Source organism: Gopherus flavomarginatus, chromosome 4 (assembly GCF_025201925.1).
Source record: "Gopherus flavomarginatus isolate rGopFla2 chromosome 4, rGopFla2.mat.asm, whole genome shotgun sequence".
Lineage (NCBI taxonomy): Eukaryota > Metazoa > Chordata > Testudines > Testudinidae > Gopherus > Gopherus flavomarginatus.
In genome coordinates, this window is record NC_066620.1 from 69,262,866 (window position 1) to 69,289,697 (window position 26,832).

At 51.1% G+C, this 26,832-nt stretch overlaps 1 protein-coding gene across 1 annotated transcript in view; it reads right to left on the reverse strand.

Annotated features, from left to right (window-relative positions):
• Positions 1-2,394: 2,394 nt before the first annotated feature.
• Positions 2,395-26,832, reverse strand: part of CDC42EP3 (CDC42 effector protein 3) — a 70,309-nt gene continuing 45,871 nt past the window's right edge. The window contains exon 2 of the transcript XR_007774112.1: positions 2,395-2,969. The gene's annotated coding sequence lies outside the window, so the exon portion shown is untranslated. The remainder of the gene's footprint in view (positions 2,970-26,832) is intronic.

Genomic DNA, 26,832 nt, shown 5'->3' on the forward strand with positions numbered 1-26,832 from the left:
AGTTACAGCGGTGCTCAGAGAGCGCTAAAGGGAAATCACTGTTGTGTGTTCATACTGTCAGCTGCCTGCACTATAGTATGTTCACCCTTGTGGCACTTTCAGCTGTATTTGGAGCAGTGCATTCTGGGCAGCTATCCCACAGAGCATCTCTTCCTCTTCTGCTGCTAAGAGTTGTGGGAAGGCAGAGGAGGTTGCAGGACATCCTGTGTCCTGTTCCAATGCCTGGTGATGCATTGCTTTGCATCCCAGCAATCCTTGTGCTTCCGTGCACATTTGGTGTCATCTTTCAATGGTTTGTGTACTGTGTGCTCTGCCTCTTTGGTCTGCTGGCATGGATCCCGCACTGTTGACCAATATGCTGCTCGCTTTCACTAACAAGTCATGAGTGGCAGAGGAGTTATTTCTTAAATTACAAAGGCAAGAGGAGTGCAACATTGATCTCGCCATGTGTAGTAGCTACGACACAAGATTGCTTATGGAATTCATGGAGGTGCTGACCACAGTGTAACACCGCTTTTGGGCTCAGGGAAACAAGCACTGACTGGTGGGATCACATCGTGCTGCATGGCTGGGATGACAAGCAGTGGCTGCAGAACTTTCAAGATGAGGAAAGCCACATTCATGGGACTGTATGATGAGCTTGCCCCCACCCTGAGGCACAAGGACACAAGACTGAGACTGCCCTGTCATTGGAAAAGTGCATGGCAATTGCACTGTGGAAACTGGCTACTCCAGACTGCTATCGATCAGTTGCTAATCAGTTCAGAGTGGGAAAGTTGACCATTGGACTCATGTTGATGGAATTGTGCAGGGCCATTAATTGCATTGTGCTCTGAAAGACTGTGACTCTTGGCAACATGCGTGACATTGTGGATGGCTTTGCACAAATGGGCTTCCCTAACTGCAGAGGGATGATAGATGGCACCCATATTCCAATTCTAGCACCAGCCCATCTAACCACTGAGTACATTAAGCAGAAGGGGTATTTCTCTATGGTTCTCCAGGTGCCTGTGGCTCACCGTGGGCATTTCATGGAAATTAATGCAGGCTGGTCCAGAAAGGTGTGTGACACATGCATCTTTCAGAACATTGGCCTGTTCAGCAAGCTGCTAGCAGGGACTGTCTTCCCGGACCAGAAGATCACCATAGGGGAAGTTGAAATGTCCATTTTGATCCTGGGAGACCCTGTCTACCCCTTAATGCCGTGGCTTATGAAGCCAGACATGGGGAACCTTGACAGCAGCAAAAAGCGGTTCAACAACAGGCTGAGCAAGGGCAGAATGACTGTGGAGTGTGTTTTTGGCCATTTAAAGGCCCGCTGGCGCTGCCTATATAGGAGACTGGACCTGTCCGATGATAATATTCCTATGCTTATAGCTGCGTGCTATACACTGCATAATATTTGTGAAGGGAAGGATGAAAGCTTCACTCAGGGCTGGACTGCTCAGGCTCAGCACCTGGAGGCTGAATTTGAACAGCCAGAGACCAGGGCTATTAGAGGGGCACAGGAGGGGGCCATAAGAATCAGGGATACCTTGAGACAGCACTTTGAAGCTAAAAGTCACTAACATTTGTAGCTATGCTCAGGAGTGCAATGCTTGTAATAGTAGGAGGTGATTGTGATTGATGGAGACTATGGACTATGAAGGTTTAAGACAATTGCCTGTTGCTTTGCGGGGCTCTATTTGCTTTCAATTAATGGAATTGTAGCGGGGTGGTCATCCCGCTCCTGCCCTGAAGGGCTTAAAACAGCCCTAGGAGAGGGCTGTGGCAGGGGAAGAGCTGGGCTGATTGGGGGAAGCAGCCCAATCAGACCACAGCTGGGCCTATAAGAGGGCTGAGGGCCAGAGACTGAGACAGACACTCTCTCTAGTTTCCCTGAGAGAGAAGAACTTGGCTGCCTGGAACCAGAGCAGGGTACATGAGGTGGAGCAGTGCTGGGGAAGGGCAGAGGGAGCTGGGGAGCTCCAGCCTAGCAAAGCCCCAGGCTGCAGGCTGAGTTAAGGGCCCACAAAGGTACTGGGACTGTAGAGGGGCAGCCTAGATATAGGCAGAGGCAGCTCGTCCAGCTCCCCCTTGCCAATGATGAGTGGTTTATAGACTGCAGTTTGCACTGGGGACAGATGATGATGACTGGCAGTAGTCACTGAAGCAAGGTGGGGATAGGAGGTTGGGGGTTCCCTGGGATGGATAGACCCAAATTGCAGGTTACTGCTGGGGGCAGAACCCTAACATAGAGGGGTACTGGGGTCTGGAAGGGACACGGAGGCCAGTGACAGGTGAGACATCAGCTGGCAGAGGGCGCTCCGGAGCTGGAAAGGAGCTAATTTGCTGGAGAACCAGCAGGAGGCACCATGCTGGTGAGTCTCACCCCACCACAGGAATAAAGATTGCTTTCAAAGCAAAACAATTATTTTATTAAAAAACAACAAAAATACACATCAGCACTGTGGGGGGATGAAGGAAGGGAGACTCCCAGGAGGAGGTGGGGTCCTGGGACAGTCAAAGATTTGTGTATGTCCAGGTATCATATGCAACCTTGTCCTTTGGAGTACAGTGCACTGGGTACTGTTCTGCAGAGGGCCGAGTGTAGAGTGCGGTGGGAGTCTGCAGGGCTGGGCTGTGACAGGGCAGGAGGTTGATAAAAGTGTGTCGGCAGTATCTGGGGGTGCATGGGAAAGGGTTCTGTGACAGAGGCATGGACCTGCTCGGTTTACAGCGCTAGTAGAGCCTGGAGCACTCCATAATGTTTAAAAGCCGCTCCGTGGCTTCGTTCTGGCACACCACATTCTCCTTTTGGTCCCTTTTCTTGCTGTCCCGCCACTCCTTTGGTTCTTGTTTTTTGGCTGTGGAGAGCATCATGACCTCACGCAGAAAGTCCTCTTCAGTTCTTCTTGGCCGCTTTCTAATTGTGTGCAGCCATTCAGCTGGCGATAACAAAGAGGGAGGCTGGGCTTCCAAGGTCATATCTGTGAAGCCAAAATGCAACATTTTACAGAGCAGTATTGTTTGCCCACTGTCATAAACAGATAGCTAAGGGTTAATGTCTCTTTCACCTGAAGCACCTGACCAGAGGACCAATCAGGAAACCGGATTTTTTCAACTTTGGGTGGAGGGAAGTTTGTGTCTAAGTCTTTGTGTCTGTCTGCCTGCTTTCTCTGAGCTTTGGAGAAGTAGTTCTACTTTCTAGTCTTCTGTTTCTAAGTGTAAGGACAAAGAGATCAGATAGTAAGTTCTATGGTTTCTTTTCTTTGGTATTTGCATGAATATAAGTGCTGGAGTGCTTTGATTTGTATTCTTTTTGAATAAGGCTGTTTATTCAATATTCTTTTAAGCAATTGACCCTGTGTTGTATCATCTTAATACAGAGAGAACATTTGTATGTATTTTTCTTTCTTTTTATATAAAGCTTTCTTTTAAGACCTGTTGGAGTTTTTCTTTACTTCAGGGAAATTGAGTCTGTACTCACCAGGGAATTGGTGGGAGGAAGGAATCGGGGAGATCTGTGTGTTGGATTGCTAGCCTGATTTTGCATTCCCTCTGGGGGAATAGGAAAGTACTTTTTGTTTCCAGGATTGGGAACAGAGAGGGAGATTCACTCTGTTTGGATTCACAGAGCTTGTGTCTGTGTATCTCTCCCGGAGCACCTGGAGGGGGGAAGGGAAAAAGGATTATTTCCCTTTGTTGTGAGACTCAAGGGATTTGGATCTTGGGGTCCCCAGGGAAGGTTTTTCAGAGGGACCAGAGTGCCCCAAAACAATCTAATTTTTTGGGTGGTGGCAGCAGGTACCAGGTCCAAGCTAGTAACTAAGCTTGGAGGTTTTCATGCTAACCCCCATATTTTGGACGCTAAGGTCCAAATCTGGGACTAAGGTTATGTCACCCACTGATTTAAAACACAGCCACTATTCACATACCTGTCACTAACTGGCTGACCCCAGGCAAGCACATGTAAGCCGCAAGACCCCCACAATGGTGAGTAACTGCAGGGCAGAGGAAATCCGTGTCCCAGAACCATACTGTCCACTGGGCACGTGGAGAGCCAGCACTGAGGGTTGGGGGGGGAGGCTTATATTCATTCCTGTCCCCACATTGTCCACAAGCTGTGTTCATTATGGCAGATACGTTGCTGCTGAGAGTGACCAGAGAGTCAAGGGAGGATTTCTCCTAGACTGTGGCTTCTGCCCTGGCCCTTATGCGGCTCACCTGTGTGCAGCAATGGTCCCCTCTCCAGTGATGGCAGAGTGGTGCAGGAGTTACACTTAATGGGGCAAGAAACAAAGTAGCTCTGCCAAAGAAGCTGCAGCAGCAGATTGCCCAGTATCTCCATGAGAGTTTTGTGGAGTTCTCTGAGGCAGATTCCCGTGAAGTGGGGGAGTCAATCAACACCCTGTTCAGCCACTCAGACTAGGCATATGGTGGTACGCGCATCATACAGACACAAGCCTGCTTTCTGCAATCTTCCTGTCCCTAACAATTAGCTTCAGCAATTCCCAAAATCAAAGCCATTTACTAGGGGCCTCCTCTCCTGTTTGCACTTTGCCAAGCTCCAATAGCTGTGACTGGCTAGTCTCCTCCAGGATGAAGAAGAGCTCCTGGCTGCATGCATCTCTGACCTCTGAGTCATCCTCTGCCTCTGGTCCCCCTCCCTCTCCTCATTCAAGATTTCCTCCTTCTGCCTCGGTCCACTCTCGACTGGCACATGAGCCACCGAAGTATGCACAGCTCTTTGTAGAACCAGTAGCTTGTGGGTGCAGCACTGGAGCGGTGGTTTGCCTCCCGTGCCTTGTTGTAGGCTCCTTCACTTTGAACCTCACTGCAGTGTTTCCTGGTCATGGCCCCTTTCTGTCACTCATCATGAAATCTGTCTGTAGGTATCCTACGGCTGGAGCACAGCTGGGACTGGACAGCCTCCTCTTCCCAAATACTGATGAGGTCCAGCAGCTCAGCATTGCTCCAAGTGGGGGATTGCCTGGTGCGTGGAGCAGGCATGGCCACCTGGAGAGATGCGCTGAGACCACTGCAAGCGTCACCGAGGAAATGGCAAGGGGGCTTTCAAAATTTTCAAGGTATTTAAGGGGTGGGACTCATGGTTGGTCACCTGAGGGCAGGGCAGTAGAGTTCAAACCATGACCAGTGTGGCAAACTCAGGACACTTAGCTACCAAGCGTGGGGTAGTAATTAGTCCCAGAAGGCTTAACCATGGAGGAATAAGGTTCAGCTGGAACAGGGGTTACCAGGGAGGTAATTAGTTTCAGCTGGCCCCAATGGCTGGAGACCTTTTTAAACCCTCCCTGGCAGGGAAGCAGGGAGGGAGGAGAGAAGTAGAGTAGCTGCCAGCGAGTAGAGGCAGCTGAACTCTAAAAACTTTTCTTGCAAGACAGGTTGCACTCTCCCCAGAAGGAGAGGAAAACAGAACAAGGGCCTGACTGAGAAGGGATCAGCCAGACCCTGCACGACTGTGAAGGGCTTTTGCTTTGCCCAAGCCTGTGTCTCCAAGGCTGAGGAGGACTGAGCTAGGAGAGGAGAGACAGGTACTTTGCCACACGTGGTGTCAGGAGTGGGATGTACTAGTGAGTGTGGCTCGGTGGCAAGCCATCACAGGGCAAGGTAAAAAAAAAAAAAAAAAAAGAGAGAGAGAAAAAAAATTTTTTTTTCCTTTGGGAAAAATGGAGGATGTGCTGAAGGCGTTGATGCAGGCCACCGCGGCTCAGCAGGAGGCTACCCGAGTACAGGTGGTGGCCCAGCGAGAGTCCGTGCGGGTGCAGCAGGAGACCAACCAGCTGCTGATGAGCCAGGTGGCCCAAGATCGAGCCACCCTGACCGAGGTAGTGAACCAGTTGAAGGCCCTGACTACGATGACGCACGCGGCCCAGGGGACCCGGCCGCTACGGGCAAGCAACTACTTACAGAAGATGACAACGGATGACGATATAGAGGCGTATCTCCTCGCGTTTGAGAGGACGGCACTGCAGGAGGCCTGGCCCCAAGACCAGTGGGCAGGTCTGCTGGCTCCATTCCTGTGTGGGGAGGCCCAGAAAGCCTACTTCGACATGACCGTAGAAGCAGCTATGGATTACCCTCGGCTGAAGGCGGAAATCCTCGCGAGCGCAGGCGTGACGCCAGCCATAACGGCCCAGCGCTTCCACGAGTGGAAGTACTGGGAGGACAAACCACCAAGGTCCCAGCTATTTGATTTGATACACCTTGCACGGAAGTGGCTCCGCCCCGAGGCCCGTGGGCTGGAGAAGGTAGTAGAGACTCTGGTATTGGACAGGTACATGAGAGGGTTGCCGCCGGACATACGGGGGTGGGTCTGCCAAAATGATCCCTCCTCTTATGATGATCTAGTTGCTCTCGTGGAGAGGCATTTGGCAGCCCAAGAACTTTCTCCGACCCCCAAGGGAGGAAGGCGCCAGTATCGGAGACCAGCCTCTGCACCGAGGCCCCGGTTTGCCCCAGCTCCAGGCCGGAAAATGGAGGGGAGGCAGGAGGCGGAAGAGCAGCCGGCAGTCCCGGAGAGACGGGAGGACTGGGGAAGAAAGGCTCAGGCGATAAATCCCAGCAGCCCGAAAAATAGGGGGCTGCCCCGAGGGGGGTACCGCTGTTATGCCTGTGGTGAATTAGGGCATATTGCTGCCCAATGCCCTAATCTAGGAGAGCCCATGCAGTGTGAACTGGGAGATATAGGGGGACCATGCGAGCTAATAAGTCTAGTTGGGGTTGCGATGGTCCCCCATAGGTACACTAGGCCCGTTAAGCTGAATGGTATAGAGACCACAGCTTTAATAGACTCGGGGAGTGCAGTCACACTGGTCTCAGGGAGGCTGGTCAGGCCGGGCCAACTATCCCAGGCCAAGCGCTCGGGAATATCAGCTATTACCCGACCGTCCCCGTATGCATAGAAGTTCTAGGGAACCCCGCTGAGTTGACAGTGGGAGTCGTCCCGAAACTCCCTTACCCTGTCCTTATCGGATGACACTTCCCCGGGTTTGATGGCCTACTCCCCGGGGACGAGGGAGAAGGAAAGAAGGACTCTGTGATCCAAAGGGTGGCCCAGATCGGGGACCCTCTCCCCACCTTCCACGAGTTTAGCCAGGATGTGTTCTCTCCACCGGGGAAGTCCAGGAAGACTCGGAGGGAATGGAGGGCGGATAAAAGGAGGGGGACGAGGATCCTGACACGGTACCTGATGCCTACACTAGCAAGAGAAAGAAGGAACTCAACTGACAGTGGGACGGTGTTGGCTAACTACAACCCAATTGTTGGACCGGGTTCCCCAGGCTCTGTCCCTGAGGGGGAGACGGAGGTAGACCCCCCCGAAATAAGGCCAATAGGGACCGCGCACGGGACTTTTGGTCAGGATCAGGCCAATGATCCCATATACCACAACATTTTTAAGGAAGTAGTCAAGGTAAATGGGGTCCCAGTGGAGGGGAGAACTAAGGGCCCAGGGCCGTATTATATGATTAAAAAAGATCTTCTGTACAGAGTAGTCTGCGTCCAAGAGCAAGTCATCGAACAACTCTTGGTCCCCCGGAAGCATCAAAAAGCGGTAATGGATCTGGCCCACAGTCATCTATTTGGAGCCCACCTAGGGATGGATAAGACCCTTGATCGGATCCTACAGAGGTTTTTTTGGCCTGGTATTTATGTGGCCGTCCGGCGATATTGTTCCTCCAGTCCGGAGTGCCAAATACATGGGCCCAGACCATACTTAAGGGCCCCTCTGGTACCTCTGCCAATTATTAAGGTTCCATTCGAACGAATAGCTATGGACATAGTGGGGCCATTGGAGAAGTCGGCCCGGGGCCATCAATACATCCTGGTAGTACTAGATTACGCCACCCGATACCCCGAGGCCATCCCCCTACGGAATGCCATGTCCAAGACCATAGCCAAAGAGTTAGTCCAGATATTCTCCAGAGTAGGGATACCTAAGGAGATCCTGACGGACCAAGGGACCCCCTTTGTTTCTAAACTGATGATGGACTTGTGTACCATGCTCCACATATGGACCCTCAGAACGTCGGTCTACCACCCCCAGACCGGTGGCCTCGTTGAACGTTTTAATAGGACGTTGAAGAGCCTGTTACGGAAGATGATTAGCCGCGACGGAAAAGACTGGGATGCCCTGCTACCTTATGTACTGTTTGCCGTACGGGAAGTTCCTCAGGCTTCCACTGGATTCTCCCCTTTCGAGCTGTTATATGGTCGACACCCCAGGAGCATACTGGACCTGGCTAAAGAAGACTGGAAAGAGCAGCCGAACCCAGGGAGAAACATTGTGGAACATGTGCTGCAAATGAAAGACCGAATAGCCCGAGTCACCCCTCTTGTGCGCGAACACATGGAGAAGGCCCAAGGGACGCAACGGACGTACTACAATCGTCAAGCACGGTCCCGGAAATTCCAGGTGGGGGACCGGGTGACGGTGCTCATACCCACGGCAGAGAGCAAGCTCCTGGCCAGATGGCAGGGGCCCTATGAGGTAATCGAAGCCGTAGGAGAAGTTGACTGTAAGGTCCGGCAGCCAGGTCACCGGAAGCAGGAGCAGATCTACCATATAAATCTGCTGAAACCTTGGCGGGATAGAGAAGCTCTGGTAGCTGCGCTGGGGGCACCATCCCCTAAAGGCGATCAGCCCAACCTGGTAGGAATATCCCCAGAGCTGACCCCGGAACAACGATCCGAAGTGGTCAGCCTGATCAAACGCAACCAAGATGTGTTCTCAGAAAAGCCAGGCAGGACTACTGAGGTTCACCATCACATCTTCACAGAACCTGGAGTGAAGGTGCACGTTAAGCCATACCGGATCCCGGAGGCCAAGAGAGAAGAGATTACGAAAGAGGTCAGGAAGATGCTGGCCTTAGGAGTCATTGAAGAGTCTCATAGTCAATGGTCTAGTCCCGTGGTTTTAGTGCCTAAGCCAGACGGCAGTATGAGGTTCTGCAATGACTTCCGCAAGCTAAACGAGGTGTCCCGATTTGACGCCTACCCTTTACCCAGGATAGACGAGCTGATTGACAAACTGGGAAAAGCCCGTTTCATGTCTACCCTTGATCTTACTAAGGGCTATTGGCAGATCCCTCTGGCTAAAGCCGACAAGGAGAAGACGGCCTTTGCAACCCCAGAAGGACTATATCAGTATACTGTTCTTCCTTTTGGATTGCATGGGGCCCCCGCTACCTTCCAGCGGCTGATGGACAAACTGTTAGGGTCCCATCGGGAGTACGCTGCTGCCTATCTTGATGACGTCATCATATATAGCCCCGACTGGGAGACGCACCTAAGAAAGGTAGAGGCAGTCCTGGATACCCTGAGAAAGGCCGGACTGACTGCGAATCCCTCCAAATGTTCGATCGGATTAGCTGAGGCCAAATACCTTGGATATATTGTGGGGAGGGGCGTGGTGAGGCCTCAACTCAACAAGCTAGACGCCATACAGAAGTGGCCCCGACCACTCCGGAAAAAACAGGTCCGAGCATTCCTGGGACTCATGGGGTACTATAGACGTTTCATTCCCCACTTCGCCACCAGGGCATGCCCACTCATGGACCTGACCAAGGCTCGGGGCCCAGATATAGTAAAATGGTCTGCTGAGGCCGAAGCCGCTTTTGCAGATCTGCGAACGGCCCTCTGCACAGACCCCGTGCTGATAGCCCCAGACTGGAGGGAGGAGTTTATCCTGCAAACAGATGCCTCTGAAGTAGGGCTGGGGGCGGTGCTCTCACAAATGGTCGGAGATGACGAACACCCCGTCCTCTTCCTCAGTAGAAAGCTCCTGCCTAGGGAACGGAAGTACGCCATAGTGGAAAAGGAATGCTTGGCGGTAAAATGGGCCGTTGAAAGCCTCCGCTACTATCTACTCGGACGGAGGTTTACCTTGGTCACGGACCATGCTCTGTTGCAGTGGATGCACCAAAACAAGGACAAAAATGCGAGAGTAACGAGATGGTTCCTATCGCTTCAACCCTTCCACTTTACGGTAAGACACAGGTCGGGAGTCCAACATGGCAATGCGGATGGCTTGTCGAGGGTGCACTGCTTTCCGACCCAAGTAGCCCAACCCCATAGTTGAGCAGGGGGGGTGGGATATGTGGCAAACTCAGGACACTTAGCTACCAAGCGTGGGGTAGTAATTAGTCCCAGAAGGCTTAACCATGGAGGAATAAGGTTCAGCTGGAACAGGGGTTACCAGGGAGGTAATTAGTTTCAGCTGGCCCCAATGGCTGGAGACCTTTTTAAACCCTCCCTGGCAGGGAAGCAGGGGGGAGGAGAGAAGTAGAGTAGCTGCCAGCGAGTAGAGGCAGCTGAACTCTAAAAACTTTTCTTGCAAGGCAGGTTGCACTCTCCCCAGAAGGAGAGGAAAACAGAACAAGGGCCTGACTGAGAAGGGATCAGCCAGACCCTGCACGACTGTGAAGGGCTTTTGCTTTGCCCAAGCCTGTGTCTCCAAGGCTGAGGAGGACTGAGCTAGGAGAGGAGAGACAGGTACTTTGCCACACCAGAGAGGCGAGAACAGGCATTGTGGGACAGCTCCTGGAGGCCAATTACAGCACTGTAATCGACCAGGATGTCTACACTGGCACCGCAGCGCTGTAGCCCTGGTGCAGAAAGCTGTACACCTCTCGTTGGGGTGGCTTGTTTACAGCGCTGCACCTGTGCAGCTTCTGCACACTAAGTGGCTTGGTGGTATGTACACCTCCGGAGTTATACCGTTCAAAGCTGCTTCACTGGCAAGTTTCTGTGCAGTATAGACAAAGCCTTACTAACCTACCTCACATATTCCAGCAGTGATATATTCCCTTGAACCAACTCACATCCCATCTACCAAAGTATGTTGTATTTCTTTGCCTAGATCTACCCCCCACAAAAAAATGGGGGTGAGGGGGGTTAAGGGAGCTATTTTAAACTCAGGTTAGCCAAACTAGATTACAATATCTATGAAGACACAGCAGCTCTGCTTTTAACTCATGTTAGCAGCTAGATTTAAAACCTAAATGTTGCATCTCATTCTTCTCACCTAGTAATAGCTTCCAGCACATGCTAGAGTAAATCTTCCCAATCCTAAACCCTACAGCCAAACTACTTTGCTGACACCTACTGATGCAAATAGTAGAAGGACTATGAAGCTAATTCTCTGCCCAGATCTAGTGTCATGTGTATCTTGAGTCATCCATAGTCTGGGCCCAGTTCTGCATTACCCTGTTCTATTAGAGACCTTTTTTTGCCAGTCACTTACTAAATAAAAAATGGTAGTTCTCAACATCCACTTTGTACCGGTATCAGTGGCTACTCAAGGGACAGAGCAGAGCAATGGAAAATCAGGCCCTCTATGTACCAAACATTAAAATGGAGCAGCATGAGTTCAAACATCACTGACAATCACTATCAAGCGGAGTGCTCCAAGGGTTGGTCCTGGGGCTGGTTTTGTTCAATATTTTCATTAATGATCTGGAGGATGGCAGGATTGCACCTTCAGCAGGTTTGCAGATGACACTAAACTGGGAGGAGTGGTAGATACGCTGGAGGGTAGGGGTAGGATATAGAGGGTCCTAGACAAATTAGAGGATTGGGCCAAAAGAAATCTGATGAGGTTCAACAAAGACAAGTGCAGAGTCCTGCACTTAGGACGGAAGAATCCCATGCACTGCTACAGACTAGGGACCGAATGGCTAGGCAGCAGTTCTGCAGAAAAGGACCTAGGGGTTACAGTGGACGAGAAGCTGGATATGAGTCGACAGTGTGCCCTTGTTGCCAAGAAGACTAATGGCATTTTGGGCTGTCTAAGTAGGGGCATTGCCAGCAGATTGAGGGACGTGATCATTCCCCTCTAGTCAACATTGGTGAGGCCTCATCTGAAGTAGTGTGTCCAGTTTTGGGCCTCACACTATAAGGAGGATGTGGAAAAATTGGAAAGAGTCCAGCGGAGGGCAACAAAAATTATTAGCGGGTTGGAGCATATAACTTACAAGGAGAAGCTGAGGGAACTGGGATTGTTTAGTCTGCACAAGAGAATAACGAGGGGGGATTTAATAGCTGCTTTCAATTGCCAGAAAGGGGGTTCCAAAGAGGATGGATTTACAGTGTTCTCAGTGGTAGCAGATGACAGAACAAGGAGTAATGGTCTCAAGTTGCACTGGGGAAAGTTTAGGTTGCATATTAGGAAAAACTTTTTCACTAGGAGAGTGGTGAAGTACTGGAATGGGTTACCTAGGGAGGTGGTGGAATCTCCTTCCTTAGAGGTTTTAAAGGTCAGGATTGACAAAGCCCTGGCTGGGATAATTTAGTTGGGGATTGGTCCTACTTTGAGCAGGGGGTTGGACTACAAGACCTTCTGAGCTCCCTTCCAACTCTGATATTCTATGACAATGCATATAGGAACCCTAACCCTAGCTCCAAGTGCCTACCCTTAGGAACCCTAACCCTAGCTCCAAGTGCCCTACGTATAGGAACCATAACTCTAGCTAAAAGTGACCTACCCTTAGGAACTCTAACCCTAGGGTGGGAAGCCCTACCCATAGGAACTCTAACCCTAGCTCCAAGTGCCCTATCCTTAGAATCCTAACCCTAGGACAGGAAGCCTTACCCATAGGAACCTGAAACCTAGTTCCAAGTGCCCTACCCTTAGGAATCTAACCCTAGGGCAGGAAGCCCTACCTTAGGAAACCTAACTCTAGATCCAAGTGCCCTACCCACAGGAACCCTAACCCTAGGGTGGGGTACCCTACCCATAGGAACCCTAACACTAGCTACAAGTGCTCTGCCCTTAGGAACCCTAACCCTAGGGTGGGAAGCCCTACCAATAGGAACCCTAACCCTAGCTCCAAGTGCCCTACTTTTAGAAACACTAACCCTAGGGTGGGAAGCCCTACCCATAGGAACCCTAACCTTAGCTCCAAGTGCCCAACAATTAAGAACCCTAACCCTAGAGCGGAAAGTCTTCCACATAGAAACCCTAACCCTAGCTCCAACTGCCCTACCGACAGGAACCTTAACCCTAGCTCCAAGTGCCCTACTCTTAGGAACCCTAATACTAGGGAGAGAAGCCCTACCCAGGGCAGAAAGTCCTCCCCATAGGAACCTGAATCCTAGCTCCAAGTGCCCTACCTATAGGAACCCTAATCCTAGATTATAGTTCCCGACCCTTAGGAACCTTTACCCTAGGGCGGGAAGCCCTATTCATAGGATCTCTAACCCTAGATCCAACTCCTATACTCATAGGATCCCTAACCCTAGGGCGGGAAGGGCTACCCATAGGAACCCTAACACTAGGGCGGGAAGCTCTGCCCATAGGATCGCTAACCCAAGCTCCAAGTGCCCTACTCTTAGGAACCCTAACCCTAGCTCCAAGTGCCCTACCCATAGGAACCCTAACCCAGCTCCAAGTCACCTACCTTAGGAACCTTAACCTCAGGGCGGGAAGCCCCACCTATAGGAACCCTAAACTTAGGTCCAAGTGCCCTACCCTTAGAAACTCTTACACTAGGGTGGGGTGCCATATCCATAGAAACTCTAACTCTATCTCCAAGTGCCGTACGCATAGGAACCATAACCCTTGCTCAAACTGCTCTGCCCTTAGGAACCCTAACCCTAAGTCCAAGTACTCTACCCATAGGATCCCTAACCATAGGGTGGGAAGCCTACCAATAGGAACCCTAACCCTAGCTCCTACTGCCCTATCCATAGGAACCCTAATCATAGGTCGGGAAGTCCTACGCATAGGAAACCTAACCATAGCTCCAAGTGCCCAACCTATAGGAACCCTAAAACTAGAGCAGGGTGCCGTACCCATAGGAACCCTAACCCTAGCTCCAATTGCCCTACCATAAGAAACCCTTACTCTAGTACGGGAAACCCTACTCTAGGAACCCTAATCATAGTTCCAAGTGCGCTACTCATAGGAACCCTAACCCCAGGGCTGGAAGCCCTACCCATAGAAAACCTAAGCCTAGTTCCAATTGCCCTAACCATGGGAACCCTAACCTAAGCTCTAAGTTCCCTAGCCTTAGGAACCCTAAGCCTAGGGAAGGGCGCCCTCCCATAGGAACCCTAATCCTAGCTCCAAATGCTCTTCCCATAGAAACCCTTATAATAGGGAGCGGCACCATAACCATAGAAACCCTAACCCTATCTCCAAGATCCTACCCATGGGAACCATAATCCTGGCTCCAAAAGCTCTTCCCTTAGGAACTCAAACCCTAGAGTGGGAAGCCATAACCATAGGAACCCTAACCCTAGCTCCAAGTGCCCTACCGTTAGGAACCCTAACCCTAGCTCCAAGTACCCTACCCTTATGAACTCTAATCCTAGGGTGGAAAGCCCTACCCATAGGATCGCTAACCCTAGCTCCAAGTGCCGTACCCTTAGGAACCCTAACCCTCGGGCGGGGTGCCATACCCATAGGAAACCTAACCCTAGCTCCAAGTTCCCTATTCTTAGGAACCCTAACCCTAGGGCAGAACACCCTACCCATAAGAACCCTAACCCTAGCTCCAAGTGCCCTAGCCATAAGAACCCTAACCCTACCTCCAAGTGCCCTACCTATAGGACCCCTAACTCTAGGGAGAGAAGCCCTACCCATAGCAAGCATAACTCTAGCTCCATGTGCCCTAACTATATGAATTCTAATCCTAGGGTGGGATACCTAACTCATAGGAAACCTATAGGAATATCTATGGTTAGAGCACTTCGCGCTTGGGTTAGGGTTATTATGGGTAGGGATTCCCGCCCCAGGGTTAGGGTCCCTAAACCTATGGCATTTGCAGCTAGGTTTAGGGTTCCTAAGGGTAGGGCACTTAGAGCTAGGGTTAGAGTTCCTATAGGTACCTCACCCTGCCCTAAGGTTAGAGTTCCTATGGGTGGGGCAGTTGGAGCTATGGTTAGGGTTCATATGGGTACGGTGCCCCGACCCAGGGTTAGGGTCCTTATGGGGAGGGCTCTTGGAGCTACGGTTAGGGTTTCTATAGGTACAGCGCCCGGCCCTAGCATTAGGGTTCATAAGGGTAGGGCACTTGGAGCTAGGGTTAGGGTTGCTATCACAAGGGCTTCTCTCCCTAGGGTTAGGGTTCCTAAGGATACGGCTCTTGGAGCTAGGATTAAGGTTCCTATGGGTAGGGCTTCCAGCCCTAGGGTTAGGTTTCATAAGGGTAGGGTACTTGGAGCTAGGGTTAGGGATCCTATGGGTAGGGCACTTGGAGCTAGGGTTAGGCTTCCGATAAGTAGGATGCCCCACCCTAGGGTTAGGGTTCCTAAAGGTAGGGCACTTGGAGCTAGGGTTAGTGTTCCTATGGATAGGGCTTCCCGCCCTAGGGTTAGGGTTCCTCAGGGTAGGGCACTTGGAGCTAGGGTTAGGATACGATGGGTAGGACTTCTAGCGCTAGAGTTAGGGTTCCTAAAGGTAGGGTACTTGGAGCTAGGGTTAGGGTTTATAAGAGTAGGGCACTTGGAACTAGGTTTATGGCTCCTATGGGTATGGCTTCCAGCCCTAGGGTAAGGGTTTCTATGGGTAGGGCATTGAAGCTAGGGTTAGGGTTCCTAAGTGTAGGGCACTTGGAGCTAGAGCTAGGCATCCTATGGATAGGGCATCCTCCACTAAGGTTAGAGTTCCTAAGGGTAGGGCAGTTGGAGCTAGGATTAGGGTTCTTATGGGTACGGCGTCCTACCCTAGGGTTAGGATTCCTATGGGTAGGGCACTTGGAGATAGGGTTAGGGTTCCTATGGGTAGGGTTCCCCACCTTACGGTTAGGGTTCCTAAAGGTAGGGCACTTGGAGATAGGGTTAGGGTTCCTAAGGGTACGGCACTTGGAGCTAGGGTTAGGGTTCCTATGAGAACGGCTTCCCACCCAAAGGTTAGTGTTCCTAGGTGTAGGGAACTTGGAGGTATGATTAGGGTTCCAATGGGTAGTGTTTCCTGCTCTAGGGTTAGGCTTCCTAAGGGTAGGGCATTTGGAGCTAGGGTTAGGGTTCCTAAGGGTAGGGCACTTGTTCTAGGGTTAGGTTCCCTATGGACAGGGTTTCCCTCCGTAGGTTTAGGGTTCCTAAGCGTAGCGCACTAGGAGCTGGAGTTAGGGTTCCTATGTTTAGGGCTTCCTGGCCTATGGGTAGGGTTCCTAAGGGTCGGGCACTTGGACCTAGGTGTAAGGTTCCTATGGGTACGGTGCCCCACTAGGATTTGGGTTCTTATAGGTAGGGCACTTGTAGATAGGGTTTGGGTTCATATGGCGAGGGCGCCCTACCCTAGTGTTAGAGTTCCTAAGGGTAGCGCACTTGGAGCTAGGGTTAGGGTTCCTATGGGGTAGGACATTTGGAGCTAGGATTAGGGTTTGTAAGGGTAGGTCACTTGGAGCTAGGTTTAGGGTCCATATGGGTAGGACGCCCCCCCAGGGTTAGGGTTCCTATGGGTAGGGCATTTGGGATAGTGTTAGGGTCCTTATGGGTATGTCTTTCCATCTTAGGGTTGGAGTTCCTAAGGGTAGGGCACTTGGAACTAGGGTCAGGGTTTCTATGGGTAGGGCTTCCGGCCCTATGGTTATGGTTCCCAAGGGTAGGGCACTTAGAGAAAGGGTTAGGGTTCCTATGGGTAGGGCTTCCTGCCCTAGGGTTAGGGTTTTTAAGGGTAGGGCACTTGGAGCTAGGTTTAGGTTTCCTATGGGTACGGTGGCTCCCCTTGGATTTAGAGTTCCTATGGTTAGAGCAATTGGAGATAGGGTTTCGGTTCCTATGGCTCTGTCGCCCTGCCCTAGTGTTAGTGTTTCTATGGGTAGGGCACTTGGAGCTATGGTTAGGGTTCCTATGTCGAGGGTGCCTCTCCCTAGGGTTAGGGTTCCTAGGGGTAGTGCGCTTGGAGCTAGGGTTACGGTTCCTATGGGTAGGGCTTCCCTTCCTAGGGTAAGGATTTGTATGAATAGGGCACTTGGAGCTAGGGTTAGGGTTCCTAAGGTTAGGTCACTTGGAGTTAGGGTCAGGCATCCTATGGATAGGACGCCCTGCCCTATAGTTAGGGTTTCTAAGGATAGGGCACTTGGAGCTAGTGTTCCTGTGGTTACGGATTCCCGCCCTTGAGTAAGAGTTCCTATGGGTATGGCACTTGGAATTAGGGTGAGGGTTCCTATGCGTAGGGCACTTGGAGCTAGTATAAGGTTTCCTATAGGTAGGGCTTCCCACCCTAGGGTTAGGGTTCCTAAGCGTAGGGCACTTTGAGCTAGGGTTAGGGTTCCTATGGGAACGGCTTCCCATTCCTAGGTTAGGGATCCTAGGTGCTGGGCACTTGGAGCTAGGGTAAGGGTTCCTACGAGTAGGGTTTCCGTCCCGAGGGTTAGGGTTATTAAAGGTAGGGAAGTTGGAGCTAGTGTTGGGGTTCCTCTGTGTAGGGCTTCCCCCTGTAATATTAGGGTTCCTAAGGGTAGGGTACTTGGCAGTAGGGTTCGGGTCCCTATGGGTATAGTTTCACCCCCTTGGGTATGGGTTACTATAGGTAGGGCAGTTGGAGCTATGGTTAGGATTCCTAAGGGTAGGGCACTTGGAGTTAAGGTTAGGGATCCTATGGTTAGGGGTTACCGCCCCAGGGTTAGGATTTATAAGGGTAGGGCACTTGCAGAAAGGATTAGGGTTCCGATGTGTAGGGCTTCCCACCGTAATGTTAGGATTCCTAAGGGTCGATTCACTTGGCGGTAGGGTCAGGGTTCCTATGGATAGGGCTTTCTGCCATAGGGTTAGTGTTCCTATGGGTAGGGCACTTTTTCTAGGGTTAGGGTCCCTATGGGCAGGGCTTTCCGCCATAGGAATAAGATTCTTAAGGGTAGGGCACTTGGAACTAGGGTTAGGGTTCCTATGGGCAGGTCTTCCAGCCCTAGGTTTATGGTTCCGAAATGTAGGGCACTTGGAGCTAGGGTTAGGCATCCTATGGTAGGACTTCCTGCCCTACGGTTAGGGTTCCTAAGGGTAGGGTACTTGGAGCAAGGGTTAGGGTTCCTATAGGTAGAGCTTCCCATCCAAGGGTAAGGGTTCCTAAGGATAGGGCGGTTGGAGCTAAGGTTAGGGCTCCCATGGGTAGGGCTTCCAGCCCTAGGGTTAGGATTCCTAAGGGTAGGGCACTTGGAGCTAGGGTTAGAGTTCCTATAGGTAGGGTATCCTGGAATAGGGTTAGAGTTCCTTAGGGTAGGGCACTTGGAGCTAGAGTTAAGGTTCCAATGGGTAGGGCTTCCTGCCGTAGGGTTAGGGTACCTAAGGGTAGGGCACCTGGAGGTAGGTTTAGGGTTCATATGGGTAGGGCACTTGGGCTAGGGTTAGAGTCCCTATGGGTAGGCCTTCCCGTTCTAGGGTTTGGATTCCTAAGGGTAGGGCACTTGGATCAAGGTTTAGGGTTCCTATGGGTACGGCGCCTCGCCCTAGGGTTAGGGTTCCTATGGGTAGGGTACTTGGAGATAGGGTTACGGTTCCTATGGGTCCGTCGCCCCGTCCGACAGGTTAGGGTTCCTATGTGTACGGCACTTGGAGCTAGGGTTAGGGTTCCTATGGTGAGGGTACCCCCCGAGGGTTAGGGTTCCTATGGGTAGGGCACTTCAAGCTAGGGTTCATATTCTTATGTGTAGGGCTTCCCTTCCTAGGGTAAGGGTTCCTAAGAGTAGCGCAATTGGAGTTTGAGTGGGGGTTCCTAAGTTTAGGTCACTTGGAGTTAGAGTTAGTCTTCCTGTGGGTAGGATGCCCCGCCCTAGCATTAGGGTTCCTAAGGGTAGGACACTTGCAGCTAGGGTTAGGGTTCCCATGGGAACGGCTTCCCACTCTAAGGTTAGCATTCCTAAGTGTTGGGCAATTGGTGCTAGGGTTAGAGTTCCTATGGGTAGGGTTTCCCTCCCTAGGGTTTGGGTTCCTAAGGGTAGGGAACGTGGAGTTAGGGTTAGGGTTACTATGGGTAGGGCATTTTGAATTAAGGTTAGGGATCCTATGGGAACATCTTCCCTCCCTAGGGCTAGAGTTTCTAAGGGTAAGGCACTTGGAGCTAGGGTGAGAGTTCCTAAGGGTAGGGCACTTGGAGCTAGGGTTAGAATTCCTATGGGTAAGGCACTTGGAGCTAGGGTTGGGGTTCCTAAGGGTAGGGCACTTGGAGCAAGGGTTATTGTTCCTATGGGTAAGGCTTCCCGCCCGAGGGTTATAGTTCCTTAGTGTAGGGCACATGGAGATAGGGTTAGGGTTCCTATGGGTAAGGCACTTGGCGCTATGGTTAAAGTTTATTTGGGTAGGGCACTTTAAATTTGGGTTAGGGTTCACATGTATAGGGCTTCTCGCACTAAGAGTTCATAAGGGTAGAGCACTGGGATCTAGGGTTAGGGTTCCTATGGGTAGGGCTTCTCGCCCTAGGGTTATGGTTCCTATGAGCATAGTTTCCAGGCCTAGGGTTAGAGTTCCTAAGGGTTGGGCACTTGAAGTTAGGCTTAGGATTCTTAGAGGTAGAGGACTCGTAGATAGCGTTAGGGTTACTATGATACAGCTTTCCACCCTAGGGTTAGGGTTCCTAAAGGTAGTGCACTTAGAGGTAGGGTCAGCGTTCCTAGAGATAGGGAACTTGGAGATAGAGTTAGGGATCCTATGGTATGGCTTCCTGATCTAAACCTAACAATAAGTGCACTAAGGTTAGGAACTCTAACCCTAGGGCGGGAAGACCTACTAAGATGAACCTTAACCCTAGGTCCAAGTGCCCTATCCTTTGGAACCCTAACCCAACGGCTGGAAGCCCTACCCTTAGGATCCCTAAGCCTAGCTCAAAGTGCCGTACCCTTAGGAACTCTAACCCTAGGGTAGGGTGCCCTACCAATAGGAACCCTAACTGTAGTTCCAAGTGCCCTACCCATTGGGTCCCTAACAATAGGGTTGGAAACCCTACCAATACGAACCCTAACCCTAGCTCCAAGTGTCCTACCTTTAGGAACCCTAACTCTAGCTCCAAGTGCCCTACCCATAAGAACACAAACACTAGGGCACGACGCCCTACCCATAGGAACCCTAACTCTAGCTCCCTGTTCCCTACCCATAGGAAGCCTAAACCTACCTCCAAGTGCCCTACCCATAGGAACCGCAACTCTAGCTCCATTTTTTTACCCATAGAAACCCTAACCCTAGCTCCAAGTGCCAACCCTTAGGAACCCTAACCCTAGGGCAGGGTGCCCTACCCATAGGAACCCTAAACCTAGCTCCCAGTGCCCTATCTTTAGGAACTCTTACCCTAGGGCCAGAAGCCCTACCAATGGAAACCCTAACTCTAGCTCTAAGTGCCTTACCTTTAGAAACCCTAACCCTAAGCCGGGAAGCCCTACTCATAGGAACCCTAAGCCTAGGTCCAAGTGCCCTACCCTTAGGAATCCTAACCCTTGGGATGGAAGCCCTACCCCTAGTAACCGTAACCCTAGCTCCACGTGCCCTACCCTTAGAAATGCTAAACCTAGATCAGGAAGCCCTACCCATAGGAACCCTAACCCTAGAGCGGGGTGCACTACCTATTGGAATACTAACGCTTGGTCCAAGTGCCCTACTCTTCGGAATCCTAACCTTAGGACTGGATGTCCTGCCCATAGGAACCCTCACCCTAGCTCCAAGTGCCCAACATATAGGAACCCTAACCCTAGAGAGGGAACCCCTACACATAGGAAGCCTAACCCTAGCTCCAAGTGTCCTACCATTAGAAACTCTAACCCTAGGGAGAGAAGCCCTACCCATAGGAACTCTAAACCTAGCTCCCAGTGCTCTACCCTTAGGAACTCTAAACCTAGGGTGGGAAGCCCTACCCAAAAGTACCCCAACCCTAGCTGTAACTGCCATACCCATAGGAACCCTAACGCTAGGGCAGGGTGCACTACCCAAAGGAACCTGAAGCCTAGCTCCAAGTGCTCTACCCATAGGAATGCTAACCATAGCTCCAAGTTCCGTATCCTTAGGAACCCTAATCCTAGGGTGGAAAGCCCTACCCATGGGAACCCTAACCCAAGCTCGAAGTGCCCTACCCATAGGAACCCTAAGCCTAGATCGAAGTGCACTATAATTAGGAACCCTAACCCTAGGGTGGGAAACCCTACTAATAGGAACGCTAACTCTAGCTCCAAGTGCCCTAACCTTAGGAACCCTAATCCTAGGGAGGGAAGCCTTACCCATAGGATCCCTAACCCTAGCTCCAATTGCCCTTAGGAACGCTAACCCTAGCTCCAAGTGCCCTACCCTTAGGACATAGTGCCAAGTGCCCTACCCTTAGGAACCCTAACCCTAGGGCTGGGCACACTACCCATAGGAACCCGAACTCTAGCTCCAAGTGCCCTATCTTTAGGAACCATAACCCTAGGGCCAGAAGCCCTACCCATGGGATCCCTAACTCTAGCTCCAAGTGCCCTACGTTTAGGAGTCTTAACACTAGAGCGGGAAGCCCTATGCACAGGAACCCTAACCCAAGGTCCAACTGCCCTACCCTTAGGAACCCTAACCCTTAAGAGGGAAGCTCTACCCATGGTAACCGTAACCCTAGCTCCACGTGCCCTACCTCTAAAGACACTAAACCTAGGTTGGGAAGCCCTACTCATAGGATAACTAATCCTAGCTTCAAGTGCCTTACCCTTAGGAACTCTAAACCTAGGGTGGGGTGTCCTACGTATAGGAACCCTAACCCTAACTCCAAGTGCCCTACCCTTAGAAATTCTAACCCTAGGGCGGGAAGCCTTACCCATAGGAACTCTAACCCTCGCTCTAACTGTGCTACCTTTAGGAACTCTAACTCTACGGCGGGAAGCCTTACACATAGTAACCTTAACCCTAGCTGCAGTTGCCCTACCCTTAGGAACCTTATCCCTCTCTGCAAGTGCCCTACCCAAAGGAACCCTAACACTAGCTCCAAGTGCTCTATCCTTATGAATCGTAACGCTAGGGTGGGAAGCCCTACCCATAGGAACCCTAACTCTAGCTCCAAGTTCCCTACCCATAGGAATCATAACCCTATCGGCATGGTGACCTATCCGTAGGAAACCTAACACTAGCTCGAAGTGCCCTACCTTTAGGATCCATTACCGTAGGGCCAGAAGTCATACCTATGGGAACCCTAACCCTAGCTCCTAGTGCCATGCTCTTAGGAACCCTAACCCTAGGGCGGGAAGCCCTGCTCATAGGAACCCTAACCCTAGCTCCAAGTGCCCTACCCCTAGGAACCCTAACCCTGGGGTGGGAAGCCTTGCCCTTAGGAACCCTAACCCTAGCTCCAATTGCCCTACTTTTGGGAACCCCAACCCTAGCTGCAAGCGCCCTACACATAGGGACTATAACCCTAGGGCGTGGCACCCTACCCATAGGAACCATAACCCTAGGTCCAAGAGCCCTACCCTTAGGAACCCTAACTCTATCTGCAAGTGCCCTACCCATAGTAACCCTAACACCAGCTCCAAGTGCCCTACCCTTAGGAACTCTAACTCTAGGTCGGGAAGCCCTAGCCGTAGGAACCTTAATCCTAGCTCCAAGTGCTGTACCAATAGGAACCCTAAACCTAAGGCTACGCCCCCTACCCATAGGAACCCTAACTCTAGCTCCAAGTGCCGTACCCATAGGAACCCTAACTCTAGCTCCAATTCCCTACCCATAGGAACCCTAACCCTAGCTCCAAGTGCCCATTCTGTTAACCCTAACCCTAGGGCAGAGTGCCGTACTCATAGGAACCCTAACCCTTGCTCCAAGTGCCCTACCCTTAGGAACCGTAACCCTAGGGCAGAAAGCCCTACCCATAGGAACCCTAAGCCTAGCTCCAAGTGCCCTACCCTTAGGAGCCCTAACCCTAGCTCCAAGTGCTCTACCCTTAGGAACGCTTACGGTAGGGTGGGAAGCCCTACCCATGGGAACCCTAACCCTAGCTCTACGTGCCGTACCAATAGGACCTTAACCCTAGCTCCAAGTGCCCTACCCTTAGGAACCCTAACCCTAGGACGGGAAGCCCTACCCATAGGAATCGTAACCCTATCTCCAAGTGCCTTACCCTTAGAAACCCAAACCCTAGGTCCAAGTGTGCTACCCATAGTAACCCTAACCCTAGGGTGAAGTGCCCTACCCAGAGGAACCCTAACCCTAGCTGCAAGTGCCCTACCCTTAAGAACCCTAACCCTAGGGCAGGAGGCCCTATGCATGGGAACCCAACCCCAGCTGCAAGTGTCTGATGTATAGGCAGTGGTGAGCTGGAGCTGGTTCCCACTGGGTCGCGGGAACTAGTTGTTAAATTTAGAAGCCCTTTTCAATTTATCAAAAGCCCCAGCAGCTCCCTGCCCTTTCCCCGTCCCCAGCTCACCTCACTCCGCCTCTGCCTCCTCCCCTGAATGCTGCCGAGGCTTGTCCTCCCTCTCCCTCGCCCTCTCCCTGACTTCCCGCAAATCAGCTATTCACACGGTAAGCCTGGGAGAGCTGAGAAGGAAGCAGTAGCTTCCCTCAGGTTTGCTAGGGCAGGAGTGCGAGGAGGGCTCCAGGCACCGCACGGCTCCGAACTGGCTCCTGACCTCATCCCCAGGCAGCGCGGCTCCGGCTCGGTCCCGACCTCGGCGGCCCGGTTCTGGCTCGGCCCTTTGGCCCTGCTGGCTGGGCAGCACATCATGGCTCTGGTCCCAAGCCCTGCCAAGCGGCCCAGCCCGGCCCCTCCCCCATCTCCACGCAGTGTGGTAAGGGGGCAGAGAGCATGGAGGAGGTGTTGGATAGAGTGCAGGGGAATTGTTGGGGTGGATTAGTGTCAGGGTTGTCAGAGGGCAGGGAACATGGGGATTGAATGAGGGCAAGGGTCCCGGGGGGGGCAGTCAGTAAGGAGCAGGGGTCGGTGGGGCGGTAGGGGGCAGTCAGGGGACAGGGAAAGGGGGGTGGATGGGGCAGGGGTCTGGGGGGGGCTGTCAAGGAACGTGGGGGGTTGGATGGGGAAGGAGTCCCGGGGAGAGCATGACCCCCTCATGGGGTGAGGAGGAGGGAACTGGTTGTTAATATTTTGGCAGCTCCTCACTGTGCACATCATGACAGCTACTATGTCAGATGAGGCTAGACAGAGCTGGGTAAAACAGAAACGTATTTTAAAGAAGTGTGCATTTTAAAAATTATGTTAGATCTGAATCCAGTTCCATTTTTTAAATGTGCTGTAAATCTTACATGTATGCTTGGCAAACCTAAGCTTATTCACAGATCCAGCATGTGCTATAAGGGAAACTTTCATGCTGGGGGAACTTGGAAAAAAGAAACATTTATACATGATGTAACTTATTTTGCCACTAACTTCCTTTACCTTCTGCTTCAGTTGCAAATGTGCATTTGAAGAGATTTCCATCCTTACCATCCTTTCTGCCTGCAATCAAGGTTGCGGCTTTAGATCAGTCTACTCCACAATAGTGCCTCTAGTGAATATCACTCATTCCGCAGTCTAATTACAAGATCAAATAAAAAGAACTGATAGTTAAGATTAGGCACTGGCTATGTGCCTAATTTGTAAAGAAAGAGGTGCTAGGGCTCAAGCAATTTTTTTACTTTCATAACTGCCACAGCCAGAGGTGCCAGGGCTATGAACTGCCCAGCCTAGAGGTGCTGACAGTCAGCCCTGGCACAACCTAAGCAGTGTTCATAGCTTTTTAAACAAAATGCATTGAGTGTTCAGGAAAATGGGCAGGCGATTTATTAAGAGAACATGAAACATAAAAGGATAAGTCAGTAGTAAGACTAGTTGAAAGCTTAACCTGTAGTGAAAAACAACTTTCTAAAAACCACATTACCTTAAAAGCAGCATAAGAGCGTGAGCCAACTGCCTCATAATTTTTATTTATATGAAGAAATCACAGTTCTGATCAAATGTGCAAGCGCTGGAAAGGTTGCATATCCTGGTTTTATGTGAAGCTGCCCTACACAGAGAAAGAGCAAGTCTGTTATAGAAACTCAAAATCCTTCTTCCATATTCCCCATAGCTTCCAAACACACTAGTACTGAGTCAACTGGTAGGTGAAAAGATTAGAACTACTAGTTCATGAGGGGTTCCACGATGTTGTGGTCTCTCCTCTCTGCATAATAAACTGGCTTTTCCCCTTCCCACACTGCCAGGCTACAAATGGGAGACTCTCAGTATGTAACCTGGAAGACCTTTCCTGAATAGCCATGATCGAACAGGAAGGATGGCCTGCGGTTAGGTCACTAGTCTAGGACTTGAGAGCTCAGGGACCAAGTCCTTGCTCCAACAGACCTCTTGTGTAACCTTGGGCAAGTCACGTAGCCTCTCTGGGCCTCAGTTCTCTCTCTGTACAAATGAGGATAATGGCACTGCCCCATTTCACACAGGTGCTGTCAGAAGTATGTCAAAGATTATCAAGTGCTCGACTACTACAGTAAAGGGGACATTTAAATATCGTAGATAAAGGAACAAAGGCAGATTCAGTAGCAGATTTAGGGGGTGGGAGTGAAGGAAAAAAGCATGCATTTGATGAAGTGGGTTTTAGTCCACAAAAGCTTATGCCCAAATAAATTTGTTAGTCTCTAAAGTGCTGCAAGGTATCCCTGTTGTTTTTGCTGATACAGACTAACACCAATGCCATTCTGAAACTAGGAAAGAACTGTTTTTAAAACTAAACTTGTAGCACATCTGGAATTAGTAGCGATCCTTAATAGACTTTCTGAGGGTGATAAAATATTTGGATTATCCATGGGCTCTATCACTATTTCCTGGCAAACAGATACAATATATATTCCTGAGGTCAGTTCTAGAGAAGCATCTTATAACAGTGTTTATGTGAAATTCTGGCCTCATTGAAGCCTATGGTAAAACTCGCATTGACTTCAACGGGGTCAGGATTTTACCCTTTATGTCCATTACAGGAAAGGATTTTCCTCAGTGTGATCATGCCAGCACACCCTCCCTTCCTTCCTTCATGTGGGGCTCTCCCACCTACTATCAAACCGTTGGCTGCATATTTCCCCCCATCCTTCCAGTGATGGGATTCACTCCTCCCTGGGGCACCTCCTTCTAACTGCCTGTGGGGACTAGCTCCTTCCAGGTCTAATCCTCTCTTTCATCATTCATTCATGTGAGCTGCAGCCTCCTTCTCTCTCTGCATGAAACAGGGTGCTCTTTGTGGCTTAGCCCTCCAGCCAGGTCACTACACTCCTTTGCTTCTGGGGTATAGAAGTCTCACTGGGCCATCTGTCTCAGACAATCTTCTGTTCCACTACCCAGCCTGTACCATTTCCCCACTGGTGGGCAAGGGAACCCAACCCCACCCACTACTCCATGTTCCAGCCCAGGGATCTTACAAGAAGCAGTGAAGATCTGCACTTTCCCAAACCTTGCTGCAGTTTCCCTGGGCTACTTCCTACTTTGTCTTGATTGGACTCCTCCACCTTCCTCGAGGCATGCCCTTACCTCAGAGCCAGGATCACAGACACCAACTTTTGTCATTTCTGGGGGGATGCTAGACCCCTGTGCCCCCTCTACCTTTTCCTGCACCCACCCCACCTTGTTCTGCCCTGCCCTCACTTTGTGCCCTCCCCTCCAGCATGCCACTGAACAGCTGTTTGCAGTGGGCAGGAGGCACTGCTGAGCCCTAGAGCACCCAGGAAGTCAGCACCCATGGCCAGGATCCCAGAGCCTCTTTGTTCCCCTGGTTTCTTCCTTTTCTTCTCTAAACTCAGAGTGACTGCAAGCCTTCCCCTCACCCAGCTGTGCTTCATCATCATATTAGACCTGAATCTCCCCCAACATGGAAAATATCACAGGGTTAATTGGCTCTTTCCGTCTCCTCAGGCTGCCTGGGGTAAGCACCTCATCATAATCTTAACTCCCCCAGGGATCCCTGTAAGCCTGGA